The following is an 11,549-nucleotide window of genomic DNA, read 5'->3' on the forward strand; positions in this document are numbered from 1 at the left end:
TAAACTTGGCATTGCTTTTGAATTTCCATTATGATAATACTCAAGTCCGTGCCTAGACTACTCATAACTATGCTGCAATTTTCAAATTGCATCCTCTAATGTCTTGGGCTCATCAAACTTAATTTTATCCTTAAATGATTATGGTAGTCCACCGACACACTTCTAAATCTTTGCTTTTTCTTCCTTAAGGTATGTAACATACCTTAGCAACTTTAAGAATTTGGTGGTATAATCCTCATTTGTCATTTATCCCAATATGAGATCATAGAACTCCTTACCCTTGCTACCAAAGTACCTCTCAGATAGATACTTGCTCCTGAAATACTCCTCAAACTCCTTCCAGGACAACTCTTCTTCTCTTATGCCCTTTACATTCTTCAAATCTTCCCACCAAATATCAACCTTGAATTTTAGGCTAGAAGTAGCGACCTTTGATTTCATGTCAAGTGAATAATTATGAATTTGGAAGAACTTCTTCATTCCCAATGGTTAGGCTTTTGCATCCTCTAACCTCTCCATCTCACCATCAAAGGTAAGATTTTTGGTCTTCTTAAACTTCTTTGGTACGTACTCTCTCTCCCTTCTTTTCTAATGATGATGATAGTGATCATGATGTGGCCATCTGTGAGTATTCTCATATTGTCGCTTATGGGTGCTTAAATCCTTTTTAGGAGTACTTAACAGAGTACCTCCTTGCACAGTATCTTCACTTGACAATTTGTGCCTCTTTCTAGAACTAGTCTCATTTACCTCATTGGTTCTTTCTTCTTGTCCCAAAGGGCTTTACACATCCCTATGGTTGATCCCTAATTCATGTTTCCTCTGCCTTTGCAAGTCTGATAAGCTTTGTAGTATGACTACATTGAATTTTGCTTGTTTCTCTTGAGCTTTGACAAGCCTCTCATTTTCAACCTTACAACTCCATATTTTAGCTCTGAACCTCCTCAATGTATCTATCCAATCAAGGGAGTCTACCACTCCTCATTGTCCAATCGGTCTTTCCTCTTCATTTGTCCGTTCTCTTCTTCATATGCATGTCGTGATTGATTGGAGCTATACTACACCTTTCTACTATTCATTCCTTGGTCCTTTCTTTCTATATTTTACCATCCTTTGCTATTCTGGTCTTTAACTTCCATGTGTTGTCATGCACACACATAGTGTTAGATTCTATCAAATATCAAATGCATTATAAACATTGTCACCTTGGCTTGTTGTTGGAAATATGTTGGTGTAAATCTAGCTACAACATTATACCTCAATTAGTGAAATAGTATTAATAAAATCATTAGCACCATGCTACATGCATATGTTCATTACAATGAATACACATCAAACAATACATGCAATCAGTCGATACAATAGGTAGGTTTTTAATGGTTATCACAAGGCATTAAAGCCTCACTAGATCTTTGAAGGTCTAGTGTTGAACCTTCGCTTTTTTATTTCTATGATATAGCCCTTCTAGTCAAAGTATTGAACCTAGAACCTCTGATACCACTTTGCAACATAGCCCCTTCCATCCCTAAGCCCTACCAAGGTTAGAATGAGGCAATTACTATGATGACCCGACTTCCATTGTCATGTTATGGAAATGGTGTCTATTTTTTTTACTACCTTAGAACTTAAAATGGATAGCATCGTTGCATTCATCTTGTTGAGACCTTTCCAACAACATAAAATTTGCTTCAATCAGACTCTTGGATCAAAAGATATGGTTGATTAAAGTCTTGGATAATCAAATTGTTCCATGTCATTAGGCCTGCCATGTGGCACCCACATGGTTGTCCACATCATAGACCACATGGTATAACCCATTCATATATGGGGTCACATATATCTATTGTCGACTAACTCGTACACCATACCCTTCCAAATGAATGAACGCTCATACATAGATATAGGCGGGTTAAGCAGGGCGGTCCCCTCCCTGGCTACCTCATCTTGAAGATAAAATCTTGAGAATTTCTTAGGAAGTCTCTCGACAGTTCTTTCGAGGTACAACTTCTGGGATTATGTGGAACCCCATAGACCCCACTGTCAACGAGTCCCAACACCTTCGGTCGACCCAACCTTCCACATCACCCCAGTCACATCCTTTTTTATGAAAATGGCACTACCATGATGACCTAGCCCCTTTTAAATTCTGAGGTGACGTGAATATCCTATGAGGTTTCCCCACGCCAATGCAACTCGACCATTATACCACCTTCCCATGTCCTCCCAGAGATAAAATCCCGAGAGTTTTCCATGGTGCCCTCGCTCAAAATATCGAGGGTCCAGGGTGACATCATCACCACCACAAGCTTCGACCCTTAGGAACTCACATGTTCACATTATAGGATGATACATAATTTTTCATTTGACACTTCGTGCTGGGGTGTTCGAGAGGCCCCACAGTGCCAAGTCATCATGGGGATAAAATCCCAAGAGTTTCCTTTAGGGACTCACTTTGTAATCTTTGAGGAAAAAGTGTTAGGACACGTGGGCGCTGACAAGAATTCAATTCTCGACAACTCATACTTTTCCTGTTCCACCTTGAAAAAGTGTCAGGACACGTGGGCGCTGACAAGAATTCAATTCTCGACAACTCATACTTTTCCTGTTCCACCTTCAGTCATCGTTTTCGGTCACTTGACTCATTAAAGTCGAGCCTCCTAGCTCCTTTGGGCCCTAATCTTTTAGCTCGCTACATATGTAATATGTGAACACTTAGGCCTTCTTCCACTCTTGGCGCTCAGTCATGATAGTTCTATTGCATATAGGCATATATTATCGAGACTCAAACCCACCCCCCCCAAGCCCCCCCCTCTCCCCACCCTAATTCATATGTGTACAGATATAAATAAGGCTTGACCCAAGTGGTTATTCAAAGGAATTAGTCCATGTCTTGGTTGCAGTGGTTCTAGTAAGGATTTGGGGTTTGACTCCAAAATTGGCCTTTCATACATATTGTTTCATAAAGCCCCTGCAACCTGCAAAAACACACATACACACATATGTATCTATCATATACAGATATACAAATGAGTGATATCCCTTTCGAGCTTAAATATGACTCAACCTAGCCTAGTTTTACACATTTACATACTGGTATACACAGATTTGTCAACATAGTTGCCAAAGATTCAAACAATTCAATGCATATAGTTAGTCATAAACAAAGATTACCCATCTCTTCAATCTCGGGAAAATGAGATTAATTTCAAGCACAAAAACATCCACATGGAATGAGTTATTCCTTTAAAATCTCCACACAATATATTGGACATCCTCATTCATGTAGGAAATAACACTCCTCAACACTAGCATGGCCTTTATTTAGTACAATAAACATAGACATAATAAATACAAGCACAAGGGTTAAGAGAATACTCATCTCATAAGATACCTGGCAACTATGAGTGGGATTATAACTCTCCACCCAACCATATACAAGCTACAACCACAATTACTTGTCGTTGTCACCCCGAGCCAAATTCCAGTGCTTGTGGTGGAGAGCTTTAAGAGGAAACTTAACCAACACGAATAACTAAAACATGACGTCACAAGGCCATTTTGCCTTCATCCACTAGTTACACAAGTTTTGTAGCGGCTACAACCACCCTCCAAAATTTTGCATTAGCTTCGTTTTGGAGCCTCCCTTCCAACCTTCATAGCAGCTTGTCTTGCTTCATCAGGTTCACAAGCTTTAGTGTTTTGCTTGCACAAAGGTAGCCTATCGATCACAGCTTGATGCATTCCCCTCACAGGCTATTCACCCGAACTTGGTCCAGCTGCACGCTGAGCAGCTTCCCCAAGAAAATTGTGCATTATTGGAGGGCAACCAGCCTTCCCTCCAAAAATTTCGCAATCCTATCTGGCAGCCTGCTGGACTCTAGGATTGCCCAATTCTGCCAATCAACACTCCCAGCAGGAATTGCGCAATTTTCCCCAGCAAGGCTACTCAGCCTAGAATTTGGGCAAATCTGGGCAGCAGTCAGCTGCTCTGCCCAGAAATTGCGTAAATCTTCTGGGTAGCCAGCCCATCTCCCAGCCATAAATGCGCATTTTCTCCTAGCAGTCGAGTAGTATCTTGTATGTGTAGCTAAGTTGACTAGTTCCCTCTGGGACCGAAAAAACTAACTTGCATGCATGGGCTGCTTCTCCCAAGGGAGCATGCAAAGGCATCCCTTGTTTCAAGGATCTTTTTCTAGCAGTTGGAGGTTACATGCAAGGATCTTTTCAGAAACCTCCCACCAAGTGTCGCTTTCCCTAGATTTGTGGCATGAGCGTCACAACCTCTATGTTATCAAAACTCATCAACCAAATGCTGCAAAGCTCATTCCTCGCATCAACCTTGCAGTTCTGACATCCCACATCACATCTAGGAGCTATCGTCACATTCAACTCAGCTACTTTGGGGTAAGCTCGCTTCCCATGCCTTATGTTGCATTACTATCGTTTTTTTGTGTTTTCTCTTGTGTGAGTATTGTTTGCTTGATTTTAGTGAGTGCTTGTTGTCATTTACATGTGTATTAGCTTGTCCTAGCACTATTTCATTTTTCGTTTCTATCTCACTGTTGTCACATGCATGAAACTGTTTTTCATGAATGGTCGTCGATTTAGCGACTCGCCTCACCCACATGCATGTTGTTTTGTTTTCTGAATTGATCATTTGTCATTTGCATGCATGATCATTCACTTATGATTACACTCATTATCACCATGCATTCACACTCACATTCACTTTGAGTTGCCCGTCGGCGAGTCTGGGTAGCCTTGGCTCGGACTCTGCCTCATTAAGAGCCTCACCAAGATAGCATTGCGCAATCCTGAAAGGGAAGGCTCTATCTTCCTCTCGGGAAATGCGCATTTCTGCCCAGTGATTGTCCCCCAGGACTGTTTTGCGCATTTCTGAGGGATAATGACTGTTGGCCCAGAAAATTGCACAATGCAGTCACTGAGTCTGTAGCCATTGCCAACTGAGATTGTGCATTGCACAATTCCAGTAGTCAGCAGCTAGATTGGACTATGCATTTCACAGTTCCAATAGTCAGTCAGTCTCCTAGCAGCCTAGACTGTGCCTTGCACACTCATGGTAGTCAGTCTCCCGTCCTCCCGGCCGAAATTGCGCAACCTTCATGATCAGTCACACAGGTATGTTGCGAGTCAGTTCTCAAGTTCATTTTGGTTTTCGACTGACAGATTTCTTGCCATGTCTCCAGGTATTGCAGGTGTTCATCTGCCTCTCAGCAATGCAGATGTAATGGTTTCCAAGAGGGCAGAGTCAAAGAAACCGCTCAGAGCACACCTGGAGATGCAGTCGATCAAATGTCTATAAGCTTGCCTACTCACGAAGACATCAAGTTGTTCGTAGACAAAAAAATCAAGATATCACAGCGAGCAACATCATGAACAATAGCTGAAGGCAACATATCGAGTGCAGCGAATGCCGCGAACTCAAGGAATGGAGCGAATGCAAGAGGAAGGTTGTTGACAACACAGAGGCGGAACAAAATTACAAGATCAAGCAGATCCATTGATGATGAAAGAAATTTGGGAGACACTGGCTATGAGGTGACGACATGACATGAAGATCACGCAAAGACAGAGAATGGAATAAAGAAGGAGCTGCATATGTTGAACTAGCAACTCAAGGAAGAACATGAAGATGCATAGACAAACGAATTAGTTGCAGCGGGAATAGGAACAACAGTGGGCGCAACATGCACTCACAGATGAAACTGCGCTAGTACAAGTTAAAGATCCATCCCAGCAGCTGGCACAGAGCAGACATGGTGAGCAATGTTGTTGATCGCATGCAAGGGATTCATCAGCATGCATGTCATTGTGTGCACACATGCAATCCAAACCATTTAGCACACTCACCAAGGCGAAGACAAGAAGAAAGTCCAACTGGAGCTTAACATGTACCTCGGCAAGTTGATGTGCATGACCACCGTCACACACTTGAAGATGAACATGGATACTATGCACTAGTGTGTGTCGGTTCAACCGCCCCCAAGAAGACCATGCGCAAGTTAGCAGATGATTTGGATGAAGGAACCGAACCAATGCACCAGATACAATAGAGGCAAGAGTTCGCTTCAGCAAGATGTCACCATGGGGTGTATGCACACCATCACGGACGACCAAGCTTGGCATCAACTCGCCACCTTCACCATCATAAGCATGTCAAAGAGTTGGTCTCATCACAACAGACTGAGTGTCAGTGATGTCTTGCATGGCTTGCTCAAGCCATTTTGTCTCACATGAGTACATGTGCATTGTAATGTTGAGTCATGTCAAGTGTCAATAGTTGGATGTAACAGTCATAGAGTAGGTGAAGAGTCATGAGGGTAGTTGAACTGTCACAAAGGGGAATGTTAAGGGTCACCCCACCCTTTGCTATAAATAGTCCCTCATAACTCATTGTAAGGGCTTTTGGTTAGCCAAGCTTTTGATAAGACTATCTTGGAAAGAGCTTGGATAGTATTGTAACACACCTTGGCTTCTCCACTTCACAGAGCTAGTTCATCTCTTTGGAGGAGCAGGTGGATGTGGCTGTAACGTTTCACTGTTGGGGCTAGTAGGTTTACATGGATGTATTGTATGATTGGAACTTACACTTCTTTATATAATAAGAGCCAACACATTTTCATGCATATGTTGTTATTGTAGTTGGAATGCTCCGGTTGCTTTAATGATGTATGTTGTTTAACTTACGTATTTGTGTATGAACTGCTTCATATGCAATTATATGAATCTTGTTGCAGATGTGTTGTTGGTTTAACCATCACTTTGGATTGTCGACTAATCTGCTTTCCAACTTGTGATGCATCTTTGCTCGTGTGTTCCCTTCCCAGCTGAGTACTGATACAGGTTGTCAAGGGGCGCACTCATCCCAACCCACTTGTGTTAGAACCTCTCATTCACCTTCCTTGACTCACTGTAGCAGTCACACCCTTGCTACTGACAGAGTTATCTTACTTGCCTCTGTGCGACATTGCGATCAAGGCATTACCTTATGACCCATTGTTGGGACTCCTACACTTAACGGTCTAAGGTCTAATTGGGACTTCTTATCGGGGAGATCCCCTTGATATGTTGGCGGGTCCAACACCGTCAACAACAAGCTTCTCCTTAGTCTTTACATAAATGTTTAACATCCATGTCAGAATACCACAATACAGAGAGTCTCAACTCACTTTTAGGAGAAGAGGTACCACATCAAGGGAAGGTTCATCAGTGGATAAGCGATTGATGGGTAAATATATCACCTCTCCAAATAGTTCATTAGTAATTCAAGCACCAGATCTTCATCCCCAATGCAACTCCTAGTGGTTCATCAACCCTCATAAGTACCTCAGTGTCTCTTCCCAATCTAGTGGGTTCATCGATCCATAATTTTCTAGTGGGTTATTCAGCCTTTAGGAAGGCCACTGCTGTCTATAATGTTTTCACCTAGAAACCCTCTATGTTTTCAACTAGTTTATTTTCTCCATAGCTTAATTATTGTGATTTTGATCGTTGCTTTCTATGTGTTTTCACCTCCGCCCTTAGAGAATTTTTTCTTGTAGTGTTATTCACAATTTTCTTTCACTACGTATGCGTGAGAGATGAAGATTTCTCTCCTTAATTGGGTATGCAATCTCCATGTGTTTTCCTACTGCCCAAAGGTGAAATAAAAAATGAGAGTTTGTTCTTCCTCTTTCCTGACTTAGTTTTGTGTCTCCTAACATGCCAACTGTCTATCCTTTTCCAAGGTTCCACACAATCAACTGTTGGAAAATACAACCCATTCCTTGATGTTTTTGTCTTTTGTTGCATGTTGTTAAAGCCAATAGACACATGGTCATGTCCTTGCCTTTTTTCATAGTCAACTCATTTAAGCTTCCCAATCAACCCATGCTTGATACATTTAAATTAATCATTTCCTCAAGCAATTTGGAGTTTGTGTCCCTTTCTGTCAGCCTTTTTAATTAATTACAATTATTTACAATAAGGGATTATTAACTAGAGGATGTCACAATAAAGAAAGGAGCTCAAGATTCTAACATATATTGTTCTCCCATATATAAAGAGAAAACAATACACAAGTTAACTCTCTTAGAAAATAGGTGCTCTCTCTCACTAATGTGTATAGGAGTTAAATGCACTCGTTGATGCCATGTCAAAAACTATTCTTCTTTTCCATATTGGTCAATTCACTTTGGAAGAGATTCATGATGGTCTAGTTGTGAGATTCTATGTTGTAACAAGTTACAATTTCATAAGTTATTATTTTTGAAGTTATCTTTTTGGAAGGTTGTAATATGTTAGTTTCTAGACATTAAAACTTTGTTGGTTGTAGAAGCTAAGCTATTTAATATGACATAGATGGATGATATTCAAACTTAATAATTGTTTGTTGAAGACCTCCTAGTGACTATTTAGGTTATCAATTCCAATATTTTGTAGTGTGTGTAATCAATTGAAGAGTGTGGTTTTTGTTTAATACTTGAATAAAAAATATTTTTTTAATACTTGGAGAAAAAAATCTTGACCTAATAGACCTATGATAGGTCTTCTACACAAAAGGTAGTGTAATGGGCTAAGAGGCAATACATATGTAACACCCTGATTTCTCTCAGTTTTTAATCGTAATTATGACTTAGTGTCACTGTAAACTGCAACATAGACGCTTTGATGATTTTCAAATTATGATGGATGAATTTTAAATTATGTACGTGTATTTCATTAATTAATGAAAAATCATTAATATGCCAACTCAAGGGTGGATCATTAGTACTAGCCATGATACCAGGAGTAGGAATCAATGAGGAAGTTGGGAAATCACCTCGCTTGGTAAGAAAATATCCATAGCCAAAAAGCGATGTGCAAAATTATATTATTTCCATCTTTCCCACTTCCCCAAAATTAGTTATTGAATGGAGCTAGGTTGTTGGGTAGCCACCCACCCACATTTATGGAGGTATGTATATTGATTGTGCAACTGAAACTTTTCAAATACGGGTACAACAAGTACCCATCTCGAGTTCTATACTTTAAGTTGCAAAATCCCTTGTTAGAGGCCATAAAATCATGGGTCTTCCTTGGCTAGAATAGGAAAATGCACATGGGGCTCAAAGGGGCAAGTTTGCTAAGTGTGGTGAGTGCGTTAAGACCTAAGAAGTGTAGAAGAAGAGTTTTCAAATAGCAAAGAACACCCATGAATGAAAAATTAATTGATTTGCAAGTGGGTTTTTTATTCATAGTTTTAGGAAGATAAAACTTATTAGGGAAGCCAAAATTCATGTGAAAATGGTGTTGAGTCAGAATGGGAACCATTATTGAGTATTTTTGCATGTTAAATATTGAATTTTATTGGTAATTTGAGGTATGAAAACCCAAATCTAAGATGGGAAAAGGGGTTTGCAAATTTGATGTTCGTTGGGTCAGATAGCAAGCACTAAGAGGGGATGTCATTAAGTGACCACATTAGCATAGAAGGGACTTCCTTCTCTAGCCACAACTAGTTATGGAGGCTCTTCGACAATTCATGCAACTCCTGGCCCAATGGGTAGAAGGTGTCTACCATTGTTTTTTTTAAGAAAGCGACTTTCATAGCTAGGAATTGTCTTGAGATCCCGAGTTTTCCCCTGGTGTTCTCATGGCTTGGCTACAAGGCAACCAACTATAGGCAAGAACAAGCATAGTTAAGCCTATGGTTGGGGTGGAAAAGTGAAAAACCTTATTCAATTGTAGGAAACTACTTTCATATAAGTCTATGTAATTGTTTTTTATTTAATGTTGTTTAGTTGTATATATATCTAGTCTATTGTTTATTATGATGTTACATGTTGTGCATGTCTTTAATAATGATTTTATATGATGGATGGATAAATTGGGTCATGGATGAGTGTTTTGAAGATGCCTTTGGAGACTAGGATACTAGGGATTTACAAGCTTCACAACCGAATTCTCAAATTTATAATATATTCAGTAATACACCCAATTTTTTTTCCTTATGATTATGTTCTAAGGGTTAATACAGGGTCCTGAGCTTGTGAGAGTGAGGTATTACTACTCAAGTTAGCCTCTATATTATCATAAATTTCCATAGACGCCATCCCTCAATTGGGTAAAGTAATGGGCTGATGGACCAAGGAACAAGATAGTAGATTGGTTATAGAGGTGAAAATCCCTTAATGATACCTTAAAAAATCCTCATGCCCAATTCGATGAAAAGACAAGTTATATGTTATGAAACCAGCTCAAGAAAAGATAGAAAAGAGAGATCAACGCCTTAGAATTCAGCCTCTTCGAGGCGGCAACCTCCTTTACATTACATAAATGAACAATTCTTGGATGATACAAATGACAAAACCTCCTTTCTATATATAGGAGTCTAAGGAGTCACAATATAATCCAGCCGACCTAACAATAATAATATAAAGCCACAAAAATAACAATAGAGGGATTCTATGGGGCACATAAATAACAATATGGGGGTAATAGGGGCACAACAATATAAATAAGGGGTATAACTACAATAGTAATGGGGTAATTACTAGTATTATAGGGACCCAACATGCCCCTCTCCTTCAAAAAAGTGTTGTCCTCAACGCTTGAGCAGTTCTGGGTACTTCTGCATAAAATTCTCATCCTCCCATGTGGAATCTTCAGCGGATAAGTTCTTCCACTTGATAAGATACTCTGAAATTGATCGATTTCGTAGCTGTCGAGTTCTTGTTTCTGTGACTGCTTCCGGTTCCAATATAATTTTTCCTTCCTCATCAAGTTCTGGCAATATTGTTTGAACTGGGAGCTTGTCACCTATAACCTTCTTTAAACATGAAACATGGAAAACTGGGTGCAATCGAGAAGCTGCAGGAAGCTCCAATTTGTATGCCATAGTACCAATCTTTTCCAACACCTTGTATGGACCATAATACTTTGGTGATAATTTATTATCCTTCTTAGCTTGCTTTAGGGACATTTGCTTATATGGTTGTAGCCGTAGGAATACCCAATCACCTACATCAAAACTTCTTTCACTGCGATGTTGATCTGCCTGTTGTTTCATTCTATTTTGTGCCAACACAAGGTTATCCTTTAAGAGTTGGAGGACTTGTTGTTGATGTTCGATGTGATGTTCCACTGCCTGAACCTTAGAATTTTCTCTTAAATATGATGTGATTGATGGTGGTTGGTACCCATAAAGTGCCATAAATGGGGTCATTTTTGTTGCTGTATGGAAGGAAGTGTTATACCACCATTCAGCCAGAGGCAACCATTTGACCCATTGTGTCTGTTTATCAGATACAAAGCAACGAAGATATCCTTCCAAACATTTGTTTACTATCTCAGTTTGCCCATCAGATTGAGGATGATAAGATGAGCTATGAGCTAACTGAGTACCAAGACAAGAAAATAATTCTGTCCAAAAATTTCCAGTGAAAATGGGATCTCTGTCACTTACAATAATCTTTGGGTTTCCATGTAGCTTTTGAACTGTTTCCATAAATGCAGTAGAAACTGTACTGGCTTTAAATGGATGTGATAATGCACAAAAGTGTGCATAC

Source organism: Pinus tabuliformis, chromosome J (assembly GCF_031772625.1).
Source record: "Pinus tabuliformis cultivar Carrire ecotype Pingquan chromosome J, CPIR1, whole genome shotgun sequence".
In the NCBI taxonomy this organism is placed as follows: domain Eukaryota; kingdom Viridiplantae; phylum Streptophyta; class Pinopsida; order Pinales; family Pinaceae; genus Pinus; species Pinus tabuliformis.